At 45.5% G+C, this 19,492-nt stretch overlaps 1 long non-coding RNA gene across 1 annotated transcript; it reads right to left on the reverse strand.

The window, feature by feature from the left end:
• Positions 1–1,258: 1,258 nt before the first annotated feature.
• LOC132663898 (uncharacterized) lies at positions 1,259–7,555 on the reverse strand. Its single transcript, XR_009603314.2, has 2 exons — positions 6,317–7,555; positions 1,259–1,649 (listed from the first exon to the last, which is right to left on the reverse strand). It is a non-coding gene; the product is annotated as an uncharacterized LOC132663898 (long non-coding RNA).
• Positions 7,556–19,492: the final 11,937 nt, after the last annotated feature.

The following is a 19,492-nucleotide window of genomic DNA, read 5'->3' on the forward strand; positions in this document are numbered from 1 at the left end:
GATATATTTGAAGTGATAATGCCTGTACAAAAAGATTGATTCCTTTATAAAATAAGCAGAGGTGGGTCCACCTAATAATTTGCTGAGTATCTAAATACTTTTAAACAGTGACATTGCCTGACACATTTTTTTTTTTTAATCTTCATTTATTTTTGAGAGAGAGACAGAGTGTAACCTGGGGAGGGGCAGAGAGAGAGGGAGACACAGAATCCGAAGCAGGCTCCGGGCTCTGAGCGGTCAGCACAGAGCCCGATGCGGGGCTCGAACTCACGAGCCGTGAGATCATGACCTGAGCCGAAGTCAGGCGCTTAACTGACTGAGCCACCCAGGCTCCCCTCCTTACACATTTATAATATTGTGTCCAAATTACCTCGAATGTTCACATAATCCATCTGTTACGCAAAATGAGATACCCAGCCCAAACAGCCATGTTGGGTCCAAATAAAAGAGTTGGAAATTCATCCATGTGATATTGTTTTTCCAATGTTACTGCTCTGGCAGTAACAGCAAGAAAGAAAACCAGGAAGGAACAGTAAGGAGCTATTACCTAACAGTGAAGGAATTAAGATGGTGGTCCAGTCTATACAAGACAAGACTTCACATTTCTTCCCGTTATGTTTTATCACAGTTTGGGCACTTTCCCCACCCTCCACTACCTTTTAGAGTTTATACTGTCTGTACTTGATAGTTTATACTGTGTATATTTTTAATTTCATTTAACAAGTCTCAACTCTAGGCAATTTCCCTTCTCACGCTGTAGCTATGATACCACAGAAGGGTGGAACTCACTTAATTATGATCCTTTAAGGCAAGACCTCCAGCCTTCATACACAACAGCTTGAACTTCCAATAACACAGGGAGATAAATAGAAAAAGTGCCTGGAAGGGGAAACCAAGATTTTCATCTGGGCTGTCTCTCATTATGAGTTTTTAGAAAAGAAAGGAAAAAAAAAAAAAAAAAAAAAAATATATATATATATATATATATATATATATAACTGCTTTAAGGGTGCCTGGGTGGCTTAGTCAGCTGAGCATCTAACTCTTGATTTCTGCTCAGGTCATGATCCCAGGGCTGTGAGATTGAGCCCTGAGTCTGGCTCTGAGCATGGAGTCCGCTTAAGATTCTCTCTCTCCCTCTGCCCCTCCCCCACTCGTTCCCTCCTCTCCCTCCTCCTCCTCTTCCTCCTCCTCCTCCTCCTCCTCCCTCTTTATCTTTCAAAATAAAGGAATAAACTTAACAATAACAACAACAAAAGAAACAAAAACCTGCTTTAATGATCTATTATCTCACTTTTCTCCAGGAAGCACGCTTTTCTGGATGTGAAGGCTGCATCTTTTTTAAACTCATGAATCCTGGAGAAGTCCACTTGTTGTGAGCAGTTATGTCCCTCATCAGCTTTGGAGCCACAGCTCCCATTTGCAGCTCCAGCTGCCTCTTCGTGGGGGAGGGAAGGCCCTGGCAGCTGTCCAAGGCCACACACCAAGCAAGAAAATCAAAGTTTGCAAAGAGCGTTGAGTACCAGCTCCACCGGATTAGGCCGGGAGAAGTGAACCGTTCAGAACCGCTCTCTGGTTTATTATCTTCTCTCCCGTTCCCAGGGAGTATCTTCTACAGATAAGCAGGGATGGGAAAACGTATCAGCACTCTAAATGCAAGTTTACAGAAAGAAATTCAATTAGCAGAGGGAAAACCATATGTAGATACAGACGAGGTAGGACTATACCCACAACTCTTACACCTATAAGCTCTTTTCTGCCTAGAATATCTGCCGTAAGGCCGGTTCACCTCACTCTGCCTCTGGGCAGCAGGCGGCCCTCCTGTTTCCAGGCCTCATCCGAGGCTGCCTCACTCGGGGGTTTACACGTTCAGCTTTATCCTGGCCGGACCTTCTGGAGACTTCTCCAAGACTCCAGCGGACGTCCTCCTCGGGGTTTTGGCTCGCCCGGTTTCCGGCTTCCCCGTGGTGCTGGCTGAATTATAGTGCACTCCGCCTGGAGGAAAGACGCGGAGAACCCCCATTCAGATTCACTGCTGAAGCGTCACTTTGCTGTTTTGTCTTGCCATTGAGTTGCTGGCTCACCTCCTGTCTCCGTCTATCTTTACGCTGCACAAAGCAGACCCGAGAAAAATTCAAACAGTCCCTCTCTCTGCTTCAGGAGTGACCACCTAACCACAGGCCAGGTGCTTCCGGCCTGCATTCTTCTGCCTGGCGGACCCCTGGACACGAGCTCTGGTAGCCACTTTCCGTTCTGCCTTTTGTTTACTTCCTGCCCGCACCGTAGACGCTGGTTGAGAGTGGAGAACAGCGGAGTGGAAAGGAGAGAGCTCTGAACTTGAAGTCATAGGAGTGCTAATCCTCCCGGCCTGAGGCCTTAGTGTCTGCGTGACCTTTAGTTGTCATTTAACCTCACTGAGACTCAGTTTCTTCATCTGTAACATGGACATCCACGTGCTCCTGCTCAGTCACCAGGGGCCAACAGAAACTCCTTCCCCAGAGACTTCCCCTCAGACCTAGTCTCCATATATATATATATTTTTTTAAAGATTTATCGCATGTATTCTGCTTAAGAGCTAAAAACCAGACTCCTTTAAAAAAGCAGAAATAGGGGAACCCCGGTGACTCAGTCGGGTAAGCGTCTGACTCTTGATTTCAGCTCAGGTCATGATCTCACGGTTCGTGAGATTGGGCACCGATTCCGGCTTCGTGGTGACAGCGTGGAGCCTGCTTGGGATTCTCTCTCTCTCTCTCTCTCTCTCTCTCTCTCTCTCTCCCTCTATCTTTGCCCCTCCCCTGCTTGCTCTGTCTCTCTCTCAAAATAAATAAATAAACTTAAAAAAAAAAAAGAAAGTAGAAACTGAAGCTGACATGAAGATCTAGAGAATTTCTAATAATGTGTTGTGCAGTTTAATTGAATTACTTGATAGAAAACAATTCAGCAGCGCTGGGTGCCTGGTGGAGGCCCCACAGGTGAGCCCTCTTCTCTCTTCCTTAGGACACATTTTCATCTCCAGATCTGGTACAGAAGTTTCTAGGAAACCAGGGAAGAGAAAGTGAAAAGTATCAAATGCCCAGGAAGGCATTCAGAATATTGGGTTTCTTTCCTTTTTTTTTTTTTTTTTTAATGTTTGTTTGTTTATTTATTTTTGAGAAAGAGAGAGAGAGAGAGAGAGAGGCAGAGAGAGACACACACACAGAATCCAAAGCAGGCTCCAGGCTCCGAGCTGTCAGCACAGAGCCCGATGTGGGGCTCGAACTCACGAGCGGTGAGATCATGGCCTGAGCTGAAGTGGGACGCTTAACTGACTGAGCCACCCCGGCACCCCATGGGTTTTCCTTTACAGAGCAGCCTTCTGGATATGTGTTCCCTTGAAGCAGAAAGGGTAAAGTTAAATCCCCCTGATCTCATTCTGTTCAGGAGTGAGCACAGCAGGTGCACAAGGGGATCCATATACAGCTTCTCCAAACTCCTCCACTGTGATCCCAGGCAAGGGAGCGTGGGCGCACCTAAGGCGCCTGTTAAGCCAAGGAGAAGACCGGTGCGACCTGTGGTCATTTACAAAGCCACATGACCACACCTGTGACCGCGACTGCAACGGCTCCGAGAGGTGGCTGTGGATGCAAAGGGGAGCTGACGCGTTACTGCAGAGGAATTCCTTCTTTAGAAAGCCCTCCCGTTTCTCTTGGTGTGTGCTTTGGGTTAGGAGCAGAGAGGTGGGAATTGGGTCCCACGCAGCGTCCCCCATGCCGCCCAGGCGGGCCATTCTGCAGCGTTCTGGGTGTCAATTCTGAATCAGAGGCTGCCGCAGAGAGATGGCTGGCTGGCCTCTTATCCAGCCGTCCTGTGTGCACGTTTACCGAGTGCCTATTGTGTGCCACACAGTATTTTTTAGCGCTCTGCTGGTCTGAGCTCATTAATTCCTCACAGCACCTCCAGAGGCAGGCACCACTTTTATCCCCGCTGCACAAACAGAGAAACTGAGGCAAAGGGAGGTGTAGCTTTCTTTGTGTCCTCTTTGCTAGAAATTGTTTTTGGTTTGTGGTTATTGACTTGAAGGTGGCAATTTCCAGGGGAAAAGTTTTCTTTAATTGTTTTAAGTTTATTGATTTATTTTTGAGAGAGAACACAAGCGAGGGTGGGGAGTAAGAGTGAGAGAGAGAGAGAGAGAGAGAGAGAGGCACAGAACCTGAAGCCGGCTTCAGGCTCTGAGCTGTCAGCACAGAGCTCAACGGGGGGCTTGAACTCATGGACATGAGATCATGACTTGAGCTGAAGTCTGACACTTAATTGACTGAGCCACCCAGGCATCCCTCATTGCTGTTTTAGAATACTAACCTATGATCAGTTGGTATATGTTAAGGGTAAGACTCAATAGTTCAAAAATAAGTGATTCTTCTCTTTCTATCTTAGTATTCTCATTATTTCTGGCCATTTGTTTTAAGATCTATGGGATGTTCTATATATGGAAGGGGCCCTAGTTAAATGGCAGTCTCTAGATCTGGATACTAATTTTCATCTCTACCTTCTCAAGAAAGCCTGGCTTTTGCCTATTCAATGGAATTCTTGTAGTACGTAAATCTTATAAAAACACATGGAGATGAAAAATAAGGGCTTGGGTGAAAGGGTTTTTCTTCAGCTGCTGGGGACCCAGCTGGGCCACGTGGGTTGTGGAAGACACAGAAGAAGAGAGGTCTTTGGAAGTAGGTGGCCAGAGCGGATACGACTCATTCAGTCCACGTGGTCAGTAAAGACGTGGGCGGAGGTGTGAGATGTCCCCTCGTCCTTACAGTCCACTGGGTGCAGTTTAGATCCCAACAATTCTCATCTTCTACAGGCTCTTTCTGGTCGCAGCCCGGATCCAATGACTGGAAACAAAGGAATTTCACTTACTCCTGAGCGCGGGCAAGACACTGGAAAGAGCACGTGTAAATCATCAAGAGTAGAAAACACAGCTTCAACCATATGTAACTGGTGAGCGTAACAAGACTGCTTGTGACATAAACAAAACACAGCATGACAGTCTTTCCCCCAACAAACCTTTAAGCTTGATTCAGTGGGATTAATTGTCTCCTGCCCGGGGATGTGAACTCTGGCACATCTTACTGCTTTTGCCTCCAATCTTATATAAAAGATACTCCAAGGTCACTTTAGGTTGCAAACACAGTCTCCATTCAGTAATTAGAATGTCATGGCGCAGATGTTAATCAAAACTTTGAACGTGAAGGCATCCAATTGTCTGACTTCCTTCAGTTCTGACCTGCTTCAGGCGTGGTCCTCTTGTCTCCACCCCTCCCTGTTCACTCCCTCCCCCCTCACCTCCCTCCTCACCCCCTGCTCACTCCCCTCCCTCCTCACCCTCTCCTTGCTCAAGCCCCTACTCACTCCCCTCCCTGCTTACCTCCCTCCCTCTTTCCTCTCCTCCCTCTTCACTCCCTCCCTCCTTCTTCCCTTTCTTCCTCCCTCCCTTTTCTACTCATCCCTGCTCACTTCCCTACCTCTCACACCCCTCGTTCCTCACTCCCCTCCCTCCTCACCCCTTCCCTGTTCAACCTCTGTCCACTCATCTCTCTGCTCACCTCCCAGCCCTCCCTCCCGCATCCTTCCTCCTCTCCCTACTCACCCCCTGCTCACTCCCCTCCCTTCCCATTCCCCTCCTTACCTCCTCCCTGTTCAACCTCCTGCTCACTCACCTCTCAGATCACCTCCCAGACCTCCTTCCTCCCTCTCTTCCCTCCCCCCTTCCTTCATCCCCTCCCTACTCACTCTCTGCTCACCTCCCTCCCTTCCCATTCCCTCCTTACTCACCCCCTCCCTGCTCACCCCCCTGCTCACCTCCCTCCCTTCTCGTTCTCCTCCCTCCTCACTCTCTCCCTCCTTCCCCCCTCCCTGTTTATCCCTTTGTCACTCCCCTCCCTCCTCACCCCTCCTTCCTCACCCCCCTGGTCACTCCCCTCCCTGCTCACTCCTGTCCCTCCTCACGCCCCATTCACCCCTCCCTCCTCCTTCCTCTCTCCTCATTCTTTTCCCTCCTCACCCCTCCTCCCCACTTACTCCTTGCCTCCTCCCCTACCTCCTGACCCTCTCTCTGCTCCCCTCCCTGCTCTCCTCTAGTCTTATCTCCTCCCTCTTCATCTCCCTTCCTTCTCACCCCCTCCCTGCTCACCTCCCTTGCTCACCTTGCCCTCCTTGCTCACCTCTTCCTCCATGTATACTTTTGTGAACATCAAAGAGAGGAGAGGGAGGGAGGGGAGCTTAGTTATCCCTGGGCCTGAAGCTACCGTCCCTAATTAGGTTGCCGATGATTAACACAGACCTTTCCTCCGTGGCTACGTCTTTGGGCTCTTTGAAGTACTCCGCTGAGCTCTTCTCCCATAGCTTCCGTTCCCCGTGTGGATTCACCTCTGTTCCAGTGGGCCATGTGGAATCTCCCCTTAGCTGCTGGCTGTCCAGTGAACTCCTCTGCTGGGATATTCTTCCCGTAGGCAGCCAGATGGGCTGGGTCTCTCTCTGGCATGGCTCACACCGCCTCGCCGGATCCTCTGCCCCGCCAGCCCTGAGGATGCGGGCTGACCCCATCACAGAGCACTCTCCCAGTGTTAGCACCAGAAGAGTGAGGCAGCTCCTTGCTCTTTGGACACATTGCCCCTGCAGAAGGCAGGCCTTAGGTGACACTTCATCCTGGCATTCTTAGTCATGAGTTGGAAACTGGTCCTTCGTGTATAGCCGTTGCCATTTCCAAATTTTCTGAGGGGTCCCTGAAACTCTCTAGCAGCCTCTCGCTCTACACCCTTCAGGGTGGAAGATGGTACCCCTGCCATTCTCCCAGATAAAGAGGATGGGCGTTCACACGACGGTAGCACTTCTTGCGAAAAGGAAAAGAAAAATGGAAAGGGAAGGAAAAACCTTGCTAATCTCCTTGGTCTCCTTTTATACTTTTGATCTGACTGAAAGCTTCAAGATTCATGGGACAAGTTTTCGAGGCCTTTCCAAATGGTTGTATGTGAAGCTGAAGGTCTTACCTTGCTTCCACTTTGACATATTACATCCGTTGTATCACCCTGTAGAAGCAGAGGCTGGAAGAATTCAATGCTAACACGCTGTCGTGCGTATTATCCCAAGTAGCTCTGATCAACTAGATATGTGCCTCTTTTCTGCCCCTGCCCAGGGACATGAGGTACACGATTTGGGCCTGGCAGCCTCAGAGCCACAGAAGAATAAGCCTGTTGGGACCAGTCCTTTTTATTTATATTTATATTGTCCTAGACAATGCCAGCACTTCTAACAGGTTGGGTAATGGGCGGGTAGGGGGTTTCAGCTCATTGAGGGGAGGAAGAGAAATTAATTTTTATCTTTTTTGGCCCCGGTGTTTCAATGTACAGGGTGAGGTGGGAAGGGAGAGGTGCATATTCCTTGGCATTTAGAGGGAACTCACTGGTCACCCCGGTAACGAATCACAACCCGCAGTCAGCCAGGTCACAAATCCCACTGTGGCATACTTCACTTTGTGGGCTACTGTGCTCTCTGTTAACATCATCATGCTACATTACAAACAACCACAAGCTCGGGGCCTCTATGAGGCAATGTCTGTTGTTTATGTATATGTCAGAGAGTTCTCCTGGGGATTGGCCAGATGGTTCTGCTGATCTGGCTGGGCTCACTCTTCAATGGAGGTTGAGTGAATGCTGGCCAATCTAGGCCCACCTCGTCTGGGATTGACAGGAGATCTGGCTCTGTTTCACATAAATCTTCTCCTATAGCAGGCTAGCTCGGGCAGATACAGGTGTAAAAGTGGGTGGAAATCTGCAGGAACTCTTGAGGCCGAGTTCTTGGAACTGGCACACTTTTCTTTTCTTTTCTTTTCTTTTCAGCTTATTTATTTTTGAGACAGAGAGAGGGAGAGACAGAGACAGAGACAGAGGCAGAAAGAGAGAGGAAGAGACATGAAATCCCAAGCAGGCTCTGCATTGTCAGCATACAGCCTGATGTGGGACTCGAACTGATGAACGGTGAGATCATGACCTGAGCCCATCGGATGCTTAACCGACTGAGCCACCCAGGTGCTCCTGGCACTCTTATTTTCAACTTGGACGTCCTGTGTTTCTTATTTGCCAAATCTGGCAACCCTATATTTCATTCTACTGGCCCAGATAAGTCCTGTGGCTGAGCCCAAAGGGGAGGGGCAGGGCAGATCGCCCTGCCCACAGCAGAAAGCCTTGCAGTTACCTGGCAAAGGGCAAGGACCTAGGGATGGCTAGAAATGCAACCAACCTACCCCCTGGGCTTTTCTATAAACTTTTGTCTTTCTGGCTAAGGACAGTCGTATTTATAGTGGTCTCCCTCATGGTCCCTTCACCTGCATTGCTTACAGTTGACATTGACTTTGTAAGTGGCCATACTCCCTTGCTAAAGTGACTCCTGCCCTCGCAAAAGCTTTGCAAACAGATGATTCAAAGTCCTGCTTTGGCACCGTGATGAATTTCATCACTTTTGGTCCTTTTGGTCCCAAAGAGTCAAAAACGGTAACTGTGAACTCTGACAATATCAGGGTATTATTGTGCCAGGATCACTGGTGAGTAAGAATGACAAGTGAGAGGGAAGAAAGAGGCACAGAGCCAAATGGGGGCTACAGACTTTGGAAGACAGAGCCAAGGGGTGGCAGGAAGAAGCTGGCAACGAGATTGTAACTCAGGTCATGGTTTCCAAGCCTGCTTAACCACCCGAATCACCTGGTGATATTCTACATTCCTTAGGTCCCTGTGAGGACTGGGGACTCCTAGTCTTTATCAATCTTAGAGACAGAAATCCAGTTCCTCAGGTTTTCTCCACGTCAGTGTTAGCGGGATCATACCCTTTGATGGAATTAAGATTGGCTGGAAACCTCCCTCCGCGAAAACTAATTGCACGTAATTCTTAAACTCTTTTTCTCAGCTGTATTTCATTAATTTTATGGCCACTATCTCTCTGCATTAGAGATAATGATTACAAAAGTTGTGTTTGACTTTTCATATATTTGCTTACATTTTTGCCTCTGCACATTCCCCCAGAGAGATAGTGTACCGGTTTGGTGTTAGTGTGGAATAGTCAGAATTTTTCTGATATTTAAGTATTTGTTGCGTTAAAACAGTACGATGTGAGGACTGGAAGAAGAGGGAGTAGCTATTAGCATGATTTAATTTTATTGCTTTTGGAGTAGCAAATGTTCATTGACTTGCAGACAAATTATTTTATTTCTCTGAAAAACTGTAGTACGCGAGTGACGGCCGATGATGTGTTTTCTTGGCAAGTACTTTTAAGAAGAGTATTTCTTTTCTTCAAAAACAAGTTTTTTTTTTTTTTTTAATATCTAGTTTTGAGAGACAGAGAGACAGAGCACCAGCGGAGGAGGGGAGAGAGAGAGGGAGACACAGAATCCGAAGCAGGCTCCAGGCTCTGAACTGTCAGCACAGAGCCTGACGCGGTGTCTAACTCATGAATCGTGAGATCAGGACCTGAACCGAAGTCGGACGCTCAACCGACTGAGCCACCCAGGCGCCCCTTAAGAAGACTATTTCTGGGGGTGCCTGGGTGGCTCAGTCGGTTGAGCATCCGCCTTCGGCTCAGGTCATGATCTCGCGGTCTGTGAGTTCGAGCCCCGCATCGAGCTCTGCGCTGACAGCTCAGAGCCTGGAGCCTGCTTCGGATTCTGTGTCTCCCTCCCTCTCTCCCTTCCCCTGCTAGTGCTCTGTCTCTCTCTCTCTCTCTCAAAAGTAAATAAACGTTTTAAAAAAACAAAAGTCTATCTCTAAATGTAAAATGCCAAGCAAATTCTTGGGAAGAAGCTGCATATTTCTTCAGTGTGTTCATAGTGGTTCACTGTACCTTTTCCATTTTGTCTGTGCGCCTTAGAAATCCTTTATCTATTTATAGATAGAAATACTTTATCTATTTTTCTTTTTCCTGCTTTAAATGGAAATACTCTGTGGAGAAACCACTTTATATATCTGTATTACCCTCCTGATCAGTTCATTAAAATTCATTTCTAAGAGTTTTTGCGTAGCTTGGACTTATGACCCCAAACACTTAAAGTCAACAGCGTGTCAGAGACTATGTAGTGCAAAGTACTGACATTTTGTAAGCTTTGACAATAAAGGGTAAAGATCTATATTCATTTAGAAACTAATATTGGAAAATAATGCCTTGTAATTTTATAGCATATCATCTAGTTGATTCTCAAAATAACCCTTGTGTGATATAGGCAGTGAGGTAGCCATATCCCCCTGTCCATGATGAGAAAACTGAAGCTCAGAGAGGTTGGGTGAATTTGCCAGTGTCATCCAGGTATATTGGAGAAGTAGGATAGGAATCCAGGTTTTCTGCCGCTAAGTCCCGACTTTTTACGTTACAGCGTTATGACTTCTAAGACAGAAGTGGTTAGTTAGGGTGAGGCCTGGATACACAAAGATGAATGAGACATCATCCCTGTTTTCCAGGGCTCGTTGGGAAGTTCACTGGGAGACAAATCAAAGCGTGCTTTGCGGTACGGTTTGGTAAGGACCAGGATAGGAGCTGCAGAATGAGGGTGCAAGGGAAGGGGGGCCTAATTCTGTCGGGATTGGGAGCGGGGAAGAGCGTAAGCTCCCGTCATGACAAGAAGGAGTTTCGGTCCATGGTAGTTTTTCTCTTCCACAAGGCCTGAACATAGAGGAGGAAGTGTTTGGGGCACCTGGGTGGCTCAGTCGGTTAAGCTTAACCGTCTGACTTGGGCTCAGGTCATGATCACTCAGTCTGTGAGTTCCAGCCCTGCGCCGGGCTCTGCGCTGACAGCTCAGAGCCTGGAGCCTGCTTCCAATTCTGTGTCTCCTCCTCTCTCTGCCCCTCCCCTTCTCATGCTCTGTCTCTCAATAATAAATAAATGTTTAAAAAAAAAAAGAAGAGTAAGTGGTTTTGCTGTGTTTGTTTCCCCCGTGGTCAGGAAACTGAGTGATTGAGGAATTGAATTGATGGTATTGAACGCAGCCACTCTAGCTGAGCAAGAAAGTCTGTGGCAATTGAGGAATTCAAGGTCTGGGTGTAAGGGGCGCTCCCAGTGAAAGGCAGGAGGGGTAAAGCCTCTAGAGGTAATGATGACTCCAGCCTTTGCCCCCACCTGAAGCTTCAGACAGTCATTGTGGCAGATGGTATTTTCCAGAGATGGCCACAGCGATGTCCTTTGTTCCCCATGCTCCTTAACAGGAACCTTCTGTTCCACTATCGAGAGGTTGAGTCTAATTCTTCCCTGGAATTTGGGTGAACTTGTGAGTGCCTTAAACAATAGAGTATTTAAAAGGGATGCTGTGATTTCCAGGACTGGTTGCAAAAAGGTAGACAGCATTGTTTGCTGGGACGCTTTTACTTTATTCGGGCTACTTTCCATAAAAAATAACATCAATACTCCAAGGATGAACCACTGATGTATCTCTTCTCTCTCATGATCTCTATTATCTGTCTATCTATCTATCATCTATCTAATCATCTATCCATCTATCATATATCTCTCTTAATATGAGAGAAAATGTTTCTACATTAGTTCTATTTTACTCTTTCTTTCTTTCTTTCTTTCTTTCTTTTTCTTTCTTTTCTATTAGAGTCACATTATGGATATGTTAAATTTGTTGATACACAGGGTCAGAAATAAAAGTTGAAGTTGAAAATAGATCTGTTTATTTATTAAGAAGACTGCACAGGGGCCCCTGGGCGGCTCAGTTGGTTAAGTGTCTGACTCTTGATTTCCGCTCAGGTCATGATCTCACAGTTGGTGAGTTGGAGCCCTGAGTCAGGCTCTATGCGGACAGTGCTGAGCTTGCCTGGGATTCTCTGTCTCTCTCTGCCCCTCCCCCATTCTCTCTCTCTCTCTATCAAAATAAATAAGCATTAAAAAAAAAAAAGACAAAAAAAGACTGTACAGAAAGAAAAAGACTGGTGGACAAGGGCAATGTTGTGCCCCGTCCTAAATGAAGTTAATGTTTATCCCTCCACAATCTTATGTTTTGAGGCTTTTCTCTATCTCTCTGGTTTCTCAGGCTCAGTTTTTTTATTGCCATTTTTTGCTCTGTCCATCCCTTACTTATTGCTGGTTTCCATGGTTACTCCCTAGGCCCTCTTTTCCTTCCTGTTTATTCCTTTTTCTTCCCATATTTTCCCTTTCTCCCTCCCCACGCTCCAAGGGTGATCTTGTCCTCTCTCTGGGCTTAATTACTATTTCTTGTGGATTGTCATTAACTCCACAAGCATTTATTGAGTGCCTTCTGTGTGCCAGGCATTCTTCTGAGAGCCGGGGATACAGTTATAGCTTAACATTTTTAGTGGTTTTATGCTTGTGAATTTTATTTTCAACTGGCAATGATCATCGCAGAAATTCAAATATTATTGTATAAATTTACATTAACATAAAATATGTGTTCTGAAGACGACGAATGTTTAGGAAAAACTGAGAAACTGGTTAACAGCTTGAGCCAGCAGACTTTTTCCTACCTCTTAACTTGGAAAGAGTATCTGTTTATCCTTGGTATTAAGGTAGCATGATTGATGAGAAAATAATTTTCCCTTTTTGACACATATTGCACTGGGTAGGATGCAGTTGGGAAGTCCCCTGTGATGACAGCTATTAATGGCAGAAAACCTGTTTGAGGCAGATGCCAGGAGGGAAAGAACTAGGAAGTGTCGTCTTTTACTCTGGTCTACTTGGCTCTCGCACGTTGTGGATTGTACCAGATCCCTGTGGGCCAGGTTTCTGGACTTTAGATTATCTTGATTGACTTCTTTCTTGGACTGGAGTTATTTGGTAATGTTCATAGGGACTTTCCAGAGGAATAACTAGGAAAAATAGCATAAAACCATTCATGCAGTTGAAAGCAGACATCTTTGGTGATATTTATATTGGGCAGAGAGACTGTGCCTTATTTTGGGTTATGTATAAAGACATTCTTGGCTTCCAGAATTCTAACCCTAATGTAATTTGCAAAATTATTTGGTTTGGAAAGACGTGGAAAAGCAAATTTTAAATTGTCACGTAGTTTTTACTTTCTATCCATTGAGGAGCTTAAAAATCAACATGAAGTTAAAGAAATGCAAAACAGTTCATCTTTAAAAAAAAAAAAAGGTCCATCAAAATCAAAACAAACAGCCAACATCTTTTCCTAGACTATTTGCTTCTAGACTTTGTGTTTTTTCTTTCTCTTTTTTGAGTTTATTTACTTATTTTGAGAGAGAGAAAGAGAGCATGTGCAGGAGGGACAGAGAGAGGGGGAGAGAGCGAATCTCAAGCAGACTCCATGCTGTCAGCACAGAGCCTGATATGGGGCTTGAACCCACGAACTGTAAGATCATGACCTGAGCTGAAATCAAGAGTCAGACGCTTAACTGACTGAGCGACCCGGGCACCTCTGTTTTTTATCTTTTATTGGCATGCTGTTTAGGACTCTTCTTCCTTTTGAACTCAAGACACCAAACGGCTTTGTTCTGAAATTGTTTTCCACCAAAGCAGCTGGTGGTCTGTTAAACACAAAGAGGTGCTTAACTTTTACAAAGCTTCCCGTCCTCTTCTTCTATCCCCGTTCTGCTGTTCTCTAACGCCAGTCAGGACTAATCATCTTCAACTGTGTCTCCTGAGGTACTCTCTGGTATTTTAATACCAAAGACCTTTAGGCCAATTATTAAATCACACCCAACCATAGTGACGGGTTTTATTGCAGGCAGCTACTTTGAGTTTCCTTTTATTTTGCTTGGTCAAGAAGCTTCCAGTTAAACCGATGAGAAACACAAATGCATCTGTGATAGGGATGGGATAGAAAATAGGCAGGAGAAATTAACACAGTGGAGGGCATGTTTGGGTAGGAGCGATATCAAAACTCATAAAATTTCTTTGAGGCATGGTAACTGCTGAGTAAAGCACAGTGAAGTAGGAAGGAGGGAACACATCAAAACACCTAGCATGTGTCAGTCTCTGTGCAAAGATTTCCCTAACCTTTCTTATTCACATCTCGCAACAAAATTAGGGAGTGATTATCATCCCTAACTCACAGATGAGAAAGTGCAAGTTCAAAGATGTGAGACAATCTGCACCAGATCACCCAGCTCGTAAATGACGGGGCCGGGATTTGAACCCAAATCTGAAGCCAGAAGCCTTGCATTTTTCCAGCACACCACGAATCCCAAATGATGCATGCTACCCATTGACTATTCGATTTCATGATGCGTCAAGAAAGAGTGGGCCAAAGTGTCCTTGTAATTGCTGGCAATGTAACATCTCACCTCCCTAAGTGAAAACACTTGGATGAATGACCTTCACAGAAAATTAGGAAAACCATTTACGGTCTCCAGACAGCCCAAGAAACAGTCTTAACACACAGATTGACAGTCCTCATCTGTGGCATCAGACAACCAGCTGAAAAGCTGAGCCTCTTATTGTCTTGGTAGAACTAGAGAAACAAGGAAGCGTGGCATGGGTTTCTGCGTGGATGAAAAGAAAGAAAAAAGTGGCTGGTTGTAAGGATGTGGCATCTCGATGGCGTGGTTCGCCTCTCACCTTCCACTCATTGGCTTCGGAATGCTTTCCCTCCAACACCTACTTAGGAACATCCCACCTGGTGCTTTAGCAAGATGAAGATTTTTTTCTGTTGTTGTGAGGCAGGGTTTTGTGTGTGTGTGTGTGCGTGTGTGTGTGTGTGTTTTGTCTTTTTAAAGAAAGAAACTTAATTCAAAGTTGAGTTTCAATATGCTTGAATTTTAATCTCATATTTCTTAGCTCGGGCACAGTTTTTCTTTTGGATCAGAAAGCACTCCTGGCTGCCATCAAGAGTAAGAAATCCCGTCCTGAGACAGATGTCCGTTTGCACCGCCAGGCTGGTGTGGAAGCCGACCCGTGTTTCCTTCCCCATCTGAACGGCGGGGGAAGCAACGAGGAGATATCAAACATTCTGCCTGAAACATTTTTTTCTCACCCCAATGCTCTTGCCACATCCAGTGTCTTTTAAAATAACAGCAAAATGGCTCTGGAAGTAGATGGCGTGGACTCTAAGCTTGTGAGTCATGCCTATCCCAGGAGCAGAGAAACGTTGGGGCCGGGTCAGACCTGGATTTGAATCTCAGCCATAATGGTTTATAAGCAGTTTTGTCTTTGGATACATACAGGACAGAACTTGTTCTGCATCATCTTTCCTGTGATCTCGGAATTTTAATTAAGGCTCATGGATTGAAGATGATGGGTGCCCATGCTTTGTAAGGAAGGTCTAGACATTTCTTTGTAGATATTTTAGGAAGTAGTAAAACTAGTCTTTGAACTCTGTCCCCATTGCCCAGCTCCAGTCTATGCAAGAGAAAAATGAGCTGATGTGGTAGAGAACAGGAGAATTCTCTGAAGAGTCCACGCGGGATTAGAAAATGCTGGGTTTTTCTCCCCCACGGGGGATTAGAAAATGCTGGCTTCCTTCTTGGCCTCAAACCCTGGAAAATCATTGTTAAAGACAGGGGCCATCTGATGGAAAGGAAAATTGACATTCACAATCCTGCTATTTGCTTGATGACCTAGAACAGCGATGGACACGTTTTTTTCTACACAGAACCAAATAGTAAATATTTTAGGCGTTATGGGCCACGTGGTCCCAGTTGCCACAATCCCACTCTGCCATTATAGAGGGACGGGAGTCCTAGACAATAGGTAAATGTGGCTGTATTCCAATAAAACTTCATCTTTAAACATCTACTGGTCATATTTGGCCTGTGGGTTGTAGTGTGTGGACCTTGATGTAGAGATTTACCTATTAGTTTGGGTTGGATCACAAGTGAATTTCTGGTAGAGTGTCTGATGGGCATATGAGAAAATAAAGACCAGAGTATCCCATAATGGACTGGTTAGGAAAAGTTGTGGAAGACTTGAAATGGGCAGAAAAGATAACTGAGTCTTTTGAAATGGAAGCCAGGCATCGTCTGGAACACTCTCCCAGGTTATGTGATTCTCTGGGATCTGAAGTTTTCATTCTCTTTAAGTTATAAAGAGATAATTTCTCTTTCTAATTTAATTTGTATTATATATTTGTGTTCTCATTTAATTCTATAGTTTCTGTCAATTACAGGAAACTGACTAGTAGTAATACAAATGATTTCTGTCCATAGAGATGCAAGTGAATTTTGTCTGACGGGTATTCAATTGGCTCCCTGGTCTTTTCCTCCAAAGACACCAGTTTTAGAACCATTCTGCAAATTCCTTTCATTCCAGATTTCTGGGGAGCTGCGTATGTAACTGCACTTTTGATACTCCTATGAACTGGTTCTAATGTCTTCAGTGTTCCCTCATTAATTAATGAGTTAAGGACCATTTTTGACAAATGTTCATTTTAGGTTTGCGTTAAGAGCGGTGATTTTGTCCTTTAACGCCCAGGAAAGGAGAGAGAGCACTAGAGGACGCGTGCTGAGCACCTTTCCCGCATCCCTTTGGGATAGTCTTGGCCACTTACCCCTAGCTCCAGTCTCCTCTGTTTTCTGCAGGTAGCGGGAGATAAGGCCTGGCCTCAGGCCCGCCCTGTACAGCCTTCTCTTCCTGCCCTGGGGCTTCTCTGATATAATGGCCGTGAATTCGTTGTGCTTATCTTGGAATACTGGAGAGTTGATACCGGTGGGGTCACACTTGGCCAATGGGTGATGAGAGACAACTGATAGATACTTCCTATTTTCCTCAGTTTCCCCCACCCCCAGCTCCGAGATGCATTTCATAAAGGTCCGTGGTCTGTCCTCACAGGAGGCACATCTTTGTCCTTCGCGGGGGCCAAGTTGATGAACCGCAGCTGTATAGGCATTTCCTCCCTCTGTTGCTCTCTTGTTCTCCAGCTCTCTGGCTCCCTGGCATCATGACCGTCCATGAACTACCCGTATGCCAGCCTCTGGGTCCGGCCCTACTATTGCGGAACGTAGGCTAAGACAGGGAGGGACTTGTATTTCCATTGTTTGCTAGACAAGCATCCAGAGTTTCCCGGAGGCCACGTTGACTCAGAGCAGGATAGCCGGGAGTGAACCCTGTTGGAAGGATACCGTCCTGGAGGACGGTCTGCTGGGGTGAAGCAGCCCTGACAGAAAGAGATCGCAGGAGGTGTACCGACAGAGGCTGGGATAGAGCTGGAGTAAAGGAGGTCAGCTTGAAATTTCACTCCCCGCCCTGAGGATTGGTCCAATGGGAGGCCTCCGAGAAGGACCTGGAAAAACTGACGGTGAACCCCATAGAAGGGCCAGAATTTGATGACTGCTTTGCAAAGACCATTAGACATAAAAGACAACTGTAAAAAGCACCAATTTAAAAAAAAAAAAAAAAGAAGCTTTTAGTCCCTTACCACTTATTCTAGTTAGTTCTCTTGACCTTGGAGGAGGTAAGGTGACCACGAATAAGTGAGGAGCTGGATTAAAGAGAGGAAAAGAGAGTATGCTGTCTTCCCTCTTCACTCATGTCTGTAAAATCGTGGGTTAGGATTAGTGGTGCAGGAGGCGAGAAGTTCTTAAATGTCTCCAATACCTCTCCACTTCATGCCTGCATTTGCTCCAAAAGTTTGCCAAACAGTTCAGTCTTTCCCACCTCCCTACAATGGCCAGGTTTCTTTCACTGTTTTAGAATTTTCACTTAAAATGCATGAAAAGTAAAATGACCATTGCTGTGATCTCTGTGGGGCGGGGGAGGGACATTCTGAGAGATTGAAAGTTGAGATATTGACCTTTTTATTTTTTTTTTAAGTTTACTTATTTTTGAGGGAGAGAGCGCACAAGAAGCAGGGGTGGGGTGGGCAGGGAGCAGAGAGAGGAGGACGAAGGATCTGAAGCAGGCTCTGCTCTGACACCAGAGACCCTGATGTGGGGCTCGAACTCACGAACCGTGAGATCATGACCTGAGCCCAAGTCGGATGCTTAACCATCTGAGCCACCCGGGAACCTGAGTATTGACCTTTTGATTTGGACCGGGTTGGACTTCTTAACACCTGAAGTCGAAACTCTTTTAATGCCTAAAAATGACTGGAAAGCTATGGAATCTGCCTCAGATATTGTCAAGGGTCAGGGAAGGAAAAGTTGGTAGTATTTAAGGGCTCTTTCTTAAATTTGTCCCATTCAATAACTTATTTAACTTCTCTGGTTTTATTCTCCTCATTTTGCAAGTGGGGATACTAAACCTGGCTTATAGGTTCGTTTGTAAGGATTAAATGGAACGCTTGGCATAGGGTATGTTGACCGACTGATCGATTGACCAAAACAGAAACGCAGGCACCACGCTAAGATCCCGTTGGCCAGATATTTTTACTCGAATCGTCTCAGTTCAAAAGATCAAATAGTATCTGCTCCCAACCCCTCCAGTCAGTCAGTCTTTAAATAACTGCTCTCATCATCAGAGTGTCTTTTTCTCAGGAAACTCAATTGGAAAGGCAGCATTTTTTTTTTTTTTTTTTTTTTTGATTACTGCTTGGACGACATTGTTCTAGTTTCTATTTGATATCCATCAGAGTAGGCCAACACTTTTCCTGATGCACCTCAGTGTAATTTCCCCTTCATCACTGAAGAACATTAAGGCACACTGATGTCAAACTTAGCAGCGTAATTAATAAGGAGCACGGGGCTGAGATGCAATTTTTTTAATTCTCAAATGCTCTATCCTGAGTGATTTAATCCTGGGAACATATACATAAATTTCTGCTCTAAGTCATAAGATGTTATTTGTCACTCATCAAAATAAGGATGTCATTTTCAGGATGGATTTACAGAATTGCCAGAACTTAATTTTTTTCTTTTTTTTTTTTTTTTTGAGTGAAGGAGGAGTGCCTCCCTCTTTGCTCCACATATTTCTGACTTAGGTTTTGTTCTTGTTATTTTATGTTGCTGAGAAATACGCAAAACATGTTGTCTCGGGACTGTGGCCAGGTCTGACTCAACATTTTCCAAAAACTCAACTAACAGTAGGAGAGGTTCTCTGATCACCCCTGTCCCCTGATTGTCTCCCCGCAGCTGAATTTGCTTTGTAAAATTTTTCCGAAGAAGGGAATTGTGACATCTGGGGAAATATTTAAAAAATTCCTTCTATGATATTAAAAAAAAATTCCTTCTAGGATATTGGTGGTTATACCAACGGCCCGTAAAATATTCCCAGAACTGTAGACATCCTGACTTGAGTCCATGCAGGTGCAGGGTCTCTTGAAGATAAGCAGTAGCATGGGGGCGCCTGGGTGGCTCAGTCGGTTCAGCGTCTGACTCTTGATTTAGACTCAGGTCATGATCTCGTGGTTCATGAGATTGGTCTCTGTGTCGGGTTCTGTGCTGACAGTGCAGGGCCGCTTGGGATTCTCTCTCTCCCTTTCTCTGCCACTCCCCCACTCTTTCTCTCTCTTTCTCTCTCTCTCTCACACACACACATGCTCTCTCTCTCTCTCACACACACACATACACTCTCTCTCAAAAATAAATAAATAAACAGTAAAAAGAATTTAGAAAAAGATAACAAGTAGCACAT

The sequence above is a fragment of the Panthera onca genome, chromosome D4 (genome assembly GCF_046562875.1).
Source record: "Panthera onca isolate mPanOnc1 chromosome D4, mPanOnc1 haplotype 2, whole genome shotgun sequence".
Taxonomy (NCBI): Eukaryota; Metazoa; Chordata; class Mammalia; order Carnivora; family Felidae; genus Panthera; species Panthera onca.